This window comes from Brienomyrus brachyistius, chromosome 16 (assembly GCF_023856365.1).
Source record: "Brienomyrus brachyistius isolate T26 chromosome 16, BBRACH_0.4, whole genome shotgun sequence".
In the NCBI taxonomy this organism is placed as follows: domain Eukaryota; kingdom Metazoa; phylum Chordata; class Actinopteri; order Osteoglossiformes; family Mormyridae; genus Brienomyrus; species Brienomyrus brachyistius.
This window is the reverse complement of record NC_064548.1, coordinates 25347671-25356073: the sequence shown is the minus strand read 5'-3', so window position 1 is coordinate 25356073 and position 8403 is coordinate 25347671.

Below are 8403 nucleotides of genomic sequence, written 5' to 3'. Positions count from 1 at the left end.
CAGAGTACTGCCTCCCCACTCGGCGTGAGCTGGTGGCTCCTCCACACAAGGCTCAGAAATCGCTAAATTTGTTGTACAGATCGCTGCCTAAACGCATTCTGATAGCCATGGGTAAGTGTTAGCCTGCGCTAATGCTGTGTCATACCAGCGAGATCCAGCTCCCATCAGGGTACTTGGGCGCGTTCAAATGGCAACATGCTGAAGTGCTTCAGTCTAAAGTGCTTCAGTCTAAGTACCCAATTAAGATGGAACAGCCCTAGGAAGCCCTCTGAGAAGCCGGCAATTATGGCCGTTTATACAGCTGGGTAATTTGGTGGAGTGATTCCAAGTTAACTGTGCTGTACATGGGACCTGGCGTGGGGCTGGGCCCGGTACTGGACTGGCAGCCCCCGAGGGCCCGGTACTGGACTGGCAGCCTCCGAGGGGCCCGGTACTGGACTGGCAGCCTCCGAGGGCCCGGTACTGGACTGGCAGCCCCCGAGGGCCCGGTACTGGACTGGCCCTACAAGTTCCCAGTTTAAAGTGTCATTACCAGACAGCTGCTCCATAGGGCCTGTCACTATGGATATGAGTCGTTCCTTCATCCCAAAAGCCGGTGCAACTCAGCAGGGGGTCTGCTGGTGTGAAACTGAAAGTGTTTCACCAGTAGATGTAGCAACTATTGTTTTTTGGTATGTTTTTTAATAAAAACACATTTTCTGTCATTTTTGGCATTCCAGTCCCTTCCAGTTAACCAGCAGATGTGGGACTTTCCAGTCCGGGAATTCTGTCTTCTCTGTTAGTTTCCTTGCTGCAATGGACCTTCACCGGAGCACTGGCTGGATCCATGATATGGGATTAATTTAAGGAGTGTGACGAGCAATGAGAGGATTCTCCTCGCCCCCCCCACCCAGACAGGACGGGGACCGAGAGGCACCGCTGTGAGTCAGGTGGCCAGTTGGGGAGCCGCATGCTAATAGGTGTTAAAACAAGGAGGCAGAGCACAGGTCCTGCCCACTTAATGGCTTCCCGGACTCCCATTGGTGGCTTCGGCCATCTCCCTTTGTCTTCCTATAGCCCCCTCATCTGAGTCAGGTAACATGCCTGACAAAGACCCCCCCCCCCCCGTCAATCACGAGCGGGCCCCTGTCTGTGAGTTATCAGCAGCTTCCTCATAAATAAACAATGCTCATCACAGCAGAGCTCAGCCTGCTCCCACACGCACATCTGCAGGCCCCGGTGCCCCCTAGAGGAAGCTCAGGGAGGAGCGGGTGCTAATTAGTGGTGAGCGATGCACTGAGGCACAGCCAACAGCCGCCACCCCCCTTGGGCCCCTAGGGCCGGGCTGTTGTGGGGCCCTGTCCGGGCTGTCATTGTCAAGATCGGAGGGGGTGGGCCGGCGGGGGTGGGGGCGTCTGCATGAGTCACTCAAGCTGCTGCCTTGAGTTCAGCTTCATTGCCTAGGTAACCACCCCAACCACCCCAGCTCTGTGCTGTCAACAGACACAGGCACTTCACAGCTGAAGGGAAGGTGGGAAATATGTTCAGTGGGAGGGGTTTCTGTGGGGTGAGTGGATGGGCGTGCCTCACTGGGTATATAGTGGGAGGGGTTTCTGTGGGGTGAGGGGATGGGGCGTGCCTCACTGGGTGTCTAGTGGGAGGGGTTTCTGTGGGGTGAGTGGATGGGCGTGCCTCACTGGGTGTATAGTGGGAGGGGTTTCTGTGGGGTGAGGGGATGGGGCGTGCCTCACTGGGTATATAGTGGGAGGGGTTTCTGTGGGGTGAGTGGATGGGGCGTGCCTCACTGGGTATATAGTGGGAGGGGTTTCTGTGGGGTGAGTGGATGGGGCGTGCCTCACTGGGTGTATAGTGGGAGGGGTTTCTGTGGGGTGAGTGGATGGGGCGTGCCTCACTGGGTGTATAGTGGGAGGGGTTTCTGTGGGGTGAGGGGATGGGGCGTGCCTCACTGGGTATATAGTGGGAGGGGTTTTTGTGGGGTGAGGGGATGGGGCGTGCCTCACTGGGTGTATAGTGGGAGGGGTTTCTGTGGGGTGAGGGGTTGGGGCGTGCCTCACTGGGTGTCTAGTGGGAGGGGTTTTTGTGGGGTGAGGGGATGGGGCGTGCCTCACTGGGTATATAGTGGGAGGGGTTTCTGTGGGGTGAGGGGTTGGGGCGTGCCTCACTGGGTGTCTAGTGGGAGGGGTTTCTGTGGGGTGAGTGGATGGGGCGTGCCTCACTGGGTGTATAGTGGGAGGGGTTTCTGTGGGGTGAGGGGTTGGGGCGTGCCTCACTGGGTGTATAGTGGGAGGGGTTTCTGTGGGGTGAGGGGATGGGGCGTGCCTCACTGGGTGTCTAGTGGGAGGGGTTTCTGTGGGGTGAGGGGATGGGGCGTGCCTCACTGGGTGTCTAGTGGGAGGGGTTTCTGTGGGGTGAGGGGATGGGGCGTGCCTCACTGGGTGTCTAGTGGGAGGGGTTTCTGTGGGGTGAGGGGATGGGGCGTGCCTCACTGGGTGTCTAGTGGGAGGGGTTTTTTGTGGGGTGAGGGGATGGGGCGTGCCTCACTGGGTATATAGTGGGAGGGGTTTCTGTGGGGTGAGTGGATGGGCGTGCCTCACTGGGTGTCTAGTGGGAGGGGTTTCTGTGGGGTGAGGGGATGGGGCGTGCCTCACTGGGTATATAGTGGGAGGGGTTTCTGTGGGGTGAGTGGATGGGCGTGCCTCACTGGGTGTCTAGTGGGAGGGGTTTCTGTGGGGTGAGGGGATGGGGCGTGCCTCACTGGGTGTATAGTGGGAGGGGTTTCTGTGGGGTGAGGGGATGGGCGTGCCTCACTGGGTGTCTAGTGGGAGGGGTTTCTGTGGGGTGAGGGGATGGGGCCGTGCCTCACTGGGTGTATAGTGGGAGGGGTTTCTGTGGGGTGAGGGGATGGGCGTGCCTTACTGGGTGTATAGTGGGAGGGGTTTCTGTGGGGTGAGGGGATGGGGCGTGCCTCACTGGGTATATAGTGGGAGGGGTTTCTGTGGGGTTAGGGCTTGGGGCGTGCCTCACTGGGTTTATAGTGGGAGGGGTTTCTGTGGGGTGAGGGGAGGGGGCGTGCCTCACTGGGTGTCTAGTGGGAGGGGTTTCTGTTGGGTGAGTGGATGGGCGTGCCTCACTGGGTGTCTAGTGGGAGGGGTTTCTGTGGGGTGAGGGGATGGGGCGTGCCTCACTGGGTGTATAGTGGGAGGGGTTTCTGTGGGGTTAGGGGTTGGGGCGTGCCTCACTGGGTGTCTAGTGGGAGGGGTTTTCTGTGGGGTGAGGGGAGGGGGGCGTGCCTCACTGGGTGTCTAGTGGGAGGGGTTTCTGTGGGGTGAGGGGAGGGGGCGTGCCTCACTGGGTGTCTAGTGGGAGGGGTTTCTGTGGGGTGAGGGGATGGGGCGTGCCTCACTGGGTGTCTAGTGGGAGGGGTTTCTGTGGGGTGAGGGGATGGGGCGTGCCTCACTGGGTGTCTAGTGGGAGGGGTTTCTGTGGGGTGAGGGGAGGGGGCGTGCCTCACTGGGTGTCTAGTGGGAGGGGTTTCTGTGGGGTGAGGGGATGGGGCGTGCCTCACTGGGTGTCTAGTGGGAGGGGTTTCTGTGGGGTGAGGGGATGGGGCGTGCCTCACTGGGTGTCTAGTGGGAGGGGTTTCTGTGGGGTGAGGGGAGGGGGCGTGCCTCACTGGGTGTCTAGTGGGAGGGGTTTCTGTTGGTTGAGTGGATGGGGCGTGCCTCACTGGGTGTCTAGTGGGAGGGGTTTCTGTGGGGTGAGTGGATGGGGCGTGCCTCACTGGGTATATAGTGGGAGGGGTTTCTGTGGGGTGAGGGGTTGGGGCGTGCCTCACTGGGTGTATAGTGGGAGGGGTTTCTGTGGGGTGAGGGGATGGGGCGTGCCTCACTGGGTGTCTAGTGGGAGGGGTTTCTGTGGGGTGAGGGGATGGGGCGTGCCTCACTGGGTGTCTAGTGGGAGGGGTTTCTGTGGGGTGAGGGGATGGGGCGTGCCTCACTGGGTGTCTAGTGGGAGGGGTTTCTGTGGGGTGAGGGGATGGGGCGTGCCTCACTGGGTGTCTAGTGGGAGGGGTTTCTGTGGGGTGAGGGGATGGGGCGTGCCTCACTGGGTATATAGTGGGAGGGGTTTTTGTGGGGTGAGGGGATGGGGCGTGCCTCACTGGGTGTATAGTGGGAGGGGTTTCTGTGGGGTGAGGGGTTGGGGCGTGCCTCACTGGGTGTCTAGTGGGAGGGGTTTCTGTGGGGTGAGGGGATGGGGCGTGCCTCACTGGGTATATAGTGGGAGGGGTTTCTGTGGGGTGAGTGGATGGGCGTGCCTCACTGGGTGTCTAGTGGGAGGGGTTTCTGTGGGGTGAGGGGATGGGGCGTGCCTCACTGGGTATATAGTGGGAGGGGTTTCTGTGGGGTGAGTGGATGGGCGTGCCTCACTGGGTGTCTAGTGGGAGGGGTTTCTGTGGGGTGAGGGGATGGGGCGTGCCTCACTGGGTGTATAGTGGGAGGGGTTTCTGTGGGGTGAGGGGATGGGCGTGCCTCACTGGGTGTCTAGTGGGAGGGGTTTCTGTGGGGTGAGGGGATGGGGCGTGCCTCACTGGGTGTATAGTGGGAGGGGTTTCTGTGGGGTGAGGGGGATGGGCGTGCCTCACTGGGTGTATAGTGGGAGGGGTTTCTGTGGGGTGAGGGGATGGGGCGTGCCTCACTGGGTATATAGTTGGAGGGGTTTCTGTGGGGTTAGGGCTTGGGGCGTGCCTCACTGGGTTTATAGTGGGAGGGGTTTCTGTGGGGGTGAGGGGAGGGGGCGTGCCTCACTGGGTGTCTAGTGGGAGGGGTTTCTGTTGGGTGAGTGGATGGGCGTGCCTCACTGGGTGTCTAGTGGGAGGGGTTTCTGTGGGGTGAGGGGATGGGGCGTGCCTCACTGGGTGTATAGTGGGAGGGGTTTCTGTGGGGTTAGGGGTTGGGGCGTGCCTCACTGGGTGTCTAGTGGGAGGGGTTTCTGTGGGGTGAGGGGAGGGGGCGTGCCTCACTGGGTGTATAGTGGGAGGGGTTTCTGTGGGGTGAGGGGATGGGGCGTGCCTCACTGGGTGTCTAGTGGGAGGGGTTTCTGTGGGGTGAGGGGATGGGGCGTGCCTCACTGGGTGTCTAGTGGGAGGGGTTTCTGTTGGGTGAGTGGATGGGCGTGCCTCACTGGGTGTCTAGTGGGAGGGGTTTCTGTGGGGTGAGGGGATGGGGCGTGCCTCACTGGGTGTATAGTGGGAGGGGTTTCTGTGGGGTTAGGGGTTGGGGCGTGCCTCACTGGGTGTCTAGTGGGAGGGGTTTCTGTGGGGTGAGGGGAGGGGGCGTGCCTCACTGGGTGTATAGTGGGAGGGGTTTCTGTGGGGTGAGGGGATGGGGCGTGCCTCACTGGGTGTCTAGTGGGAGGGGTTTCTGTGGGGTGAGGGGATGGGGCGTGCCTCACTGGGTGTCTAGTGGGAGGGGTTTCTGTGGGGTGAGGGGATGGGGCGTGCCTCACTGGGTGTCTAGTGGGAGGCGGTTTCTGTGGGGTGAGGGGAGGGGGCGTGCCTCACTGGGTGTCTAGTGGGAGGGGTTTCTGTGGGGTGAGGGGATGGGGCGTGCCTCACTGGGTGTCTAGTGGGAGGGGTTTCTGTGGGGGTGAGGGGAGGGGGCGTGCCTCACTGGGTGTCTAGTGGGAGGGGTTTCTGTTGGTTGAGTGGATGGGGCGTGCCTCACTGGGTGTCTAGTGGGAGGGGTTTCTGTGGGGTGAGGGGTTGGGGCGTGCCTCACTGGGTGTATAGTGGGAGGGGTTTCTGTGGGGTGAGGGGATGGGGCGTGCCTCACTGGGTGTCTAGTGGGAGGGGTTTCTGTGGGGTGAGGGGATGGGGCGTGCCTCACTGGGTGTCTAGTGGGAGGGGGTTTCTGTGGGGTGAGGGGATGAGGCGTGCCTCACTGGGTGTCTAGTGGGAGGGGTTTCTGTGGGGTGAGGGGATGGGGCGTGCCTCACTGGGTGTCAAGTGGGAGGGGTTTCTGTGGGGTGAGGGGATGGGGCGTGCCTCACTGGGTATATAGTGGGAGGGGTTTTTGTGGGGTGAGGGGATGGGGCGTGCCTCACTGGGTGTATAGTGGGAGGGGTTTCTGTGGGGGTGAGGGGTTGGGGCGTGCCTCACTGGGTGTCTAGTGGGAGGGGTTTCTGTGGGGTGAGGGGATGGGGCGTGCCTCACTGGGTATATAGTGGGAGGGGTTTCTGTGGGGTGAGTGGATGGGCGTGCCTCACTGGGTGTCTAGTGGGAGGGGTTTCTGTGGGGTGAGGGGATGGGGCGTGCCTCACTGGGTATATAGTGGGAGGGGTTTCTGTGGGGTGAGTGGATGGGCGTGCCTCACTGGGTGTCTAGTGGGAGGGGTTTCTGTGGGGTGAGGGGATGGGGCGTGCCTCACTGGGTGTATACTGGGAGGGGTTTCTGTGGGGTGAGGGGATGGGCGTGCCTCACTGGGTGTCTAGTGGGAGGGGTTTCTGTGGGGTGAGGGGATGGGGCGTGCCTCACTGGGTGTATAGTGGGAGGGGTTTCTGTGGGGTGAGGGGGATGGGCGTGCCTCACTGGGTGTATAGTGGGAGGGGTTTCTGTGGGGTGAGGGGATGGGGCGTGCCTCACTGGGTATATAGTTGGAGGGGTTTCTGTGGGGTTAGGGCTTGGGGCGTGCCTCACTGGGTTTATAGTGGGAGGGGTTTCTGTGGGGTGAGGGGAGGGGGCGTGCCTCACTGGGTGTCTAGTGGGAGGGGTTTCTGTTGGGTGAGTGGATGGGCGTGCCTCACTGGGTGTCTAGTGGGAGGGGTTTCTGTGGGGTGAGGGGATGGGGCGTGCCTCACTGGGTGTATAGTGGGAGGGGTTTCTGTGGGGTTAGGGGTTGGGGCGTGCCTCACTGGGTGTCTAGTGGGAGGGGTTTCTGTGGGGTGAGGGGAGGGGGCGTGCCTCACTGGGTGTATAGTGGGAGGGGTTTCTGTGGGGTGAGGGGATGGGGCGTGCCTCACTGGGTGTCTAGTGGGAGGGGTTTCTGTGGGGTGAGGGGATGGGGCGTGCCTCACTGGGTGTCTAGTGGGAGGGGTTTCTGTGGGGGTGAGGGGATGGGGCGTGCCTCACTGGGTGTCTAGTGGGAGGGGTTTCTGTGGGGTGAGGGGAGGGGGCGTGCCTCACTGGGTGTCTAGTGGGAGGGGTTTCTGTGGGGTGAGGGGGATGGGGCGTGCCTCACTGGGTGTCTAGTGGGAGGGGTTTCTGTGGGGTGAGGGGATGGGGCGTGCCTCACTGGGTGTCTAGTGGGAGGGGTTTCTGTGGGGTGAGGGGAGGGGGCGTGCCTCACTGGGTGTCTAGTGGAGGGGTTTCTGTTGGTTGAGTGGATGGGGCGTGCCTCACTGGGTGTCTAGTGGGAGGGGTTTCTGTGGGGTGAGTGGATGGGCGTGCCTCACTGTGGTGTCTAGTGGGAGGGGGTTTCTGTTGGTTGAGTGGATGGGCGTGCCTCACTGGGTGTCTAGTGGGAGGGGTTTCTGTTGGGTGAGTGGATGGGCGTGCCTCACTGGGTGTCTAGTGGGAGGGGTTTCTGTTGGGTGAGTGGATGGGCGTGCCTCACTGGGTGTCTAGTGGGAGGGGTTTCTGTTGGGTGAGTGGATGGGCGTGCCTCACTGGGTGTCTAGTGGGAGGGGTTTCTGTGGGGTGAGGGGATAGGGGCGTGCCTCACTGGGTGTCTAGTGGGAGGGGTTTCTGTGGGGTGAGGGGATGGGCGTGCCTCACTGGGTGTCTAGTGGGAGGGGTTTCTGTTGGTTGAGTGGATGGGCGTGCCTCACTGGGTGTCTAGTGGAAGGGGTTTCTGTTGGGTGAGTGGATGGGCGTGCCTCACTGGGTGTCTAGTGGGAGGGGTTTCTGTTGGGTGAGTGGATGGGCGTGCCTCACTGGGTGTCTAGTGGGAGGGGTTTCTGTTGGGTGAGTGGATGGGCGTGCCTCACTGGGTGTCTAGTGGGAGGGGGTTTCTGTTGGGTGAGTGGATGGGCGTGCCTCACTGGGTGTCTAGTGGGAGGGGTTTCTGTGGGGTGAGGGGATGGGGCGTGCCTCACTGGGTGTCTAGTGGGAGGGGTTTCTGTGGGGTGAGTGGATGGGCGTGTGCCACACTGGGTGTCTAGTGGGAGGGGTTTCTGTTGGTTTTGAGTGGATGGGCGTGCCTCACTGGGTGTCTAGTGGGAGGGGTTTCTGTTGGGTGAGTGGATGGGCGTGCCTCACTGGGTGTCTAGTGGGAGGGGTTTCTGTTGGGTGAGTGGATGGGCGTGCCTCACTGGGTGTCTAGTGGGAGGGGTTTCTGTGGGGTGAGGGGATGGGGCGTGCCTCACTGGGTGTCTAGTGGGAGGGGTTTCTGTGGGGTGAGGGGAGGG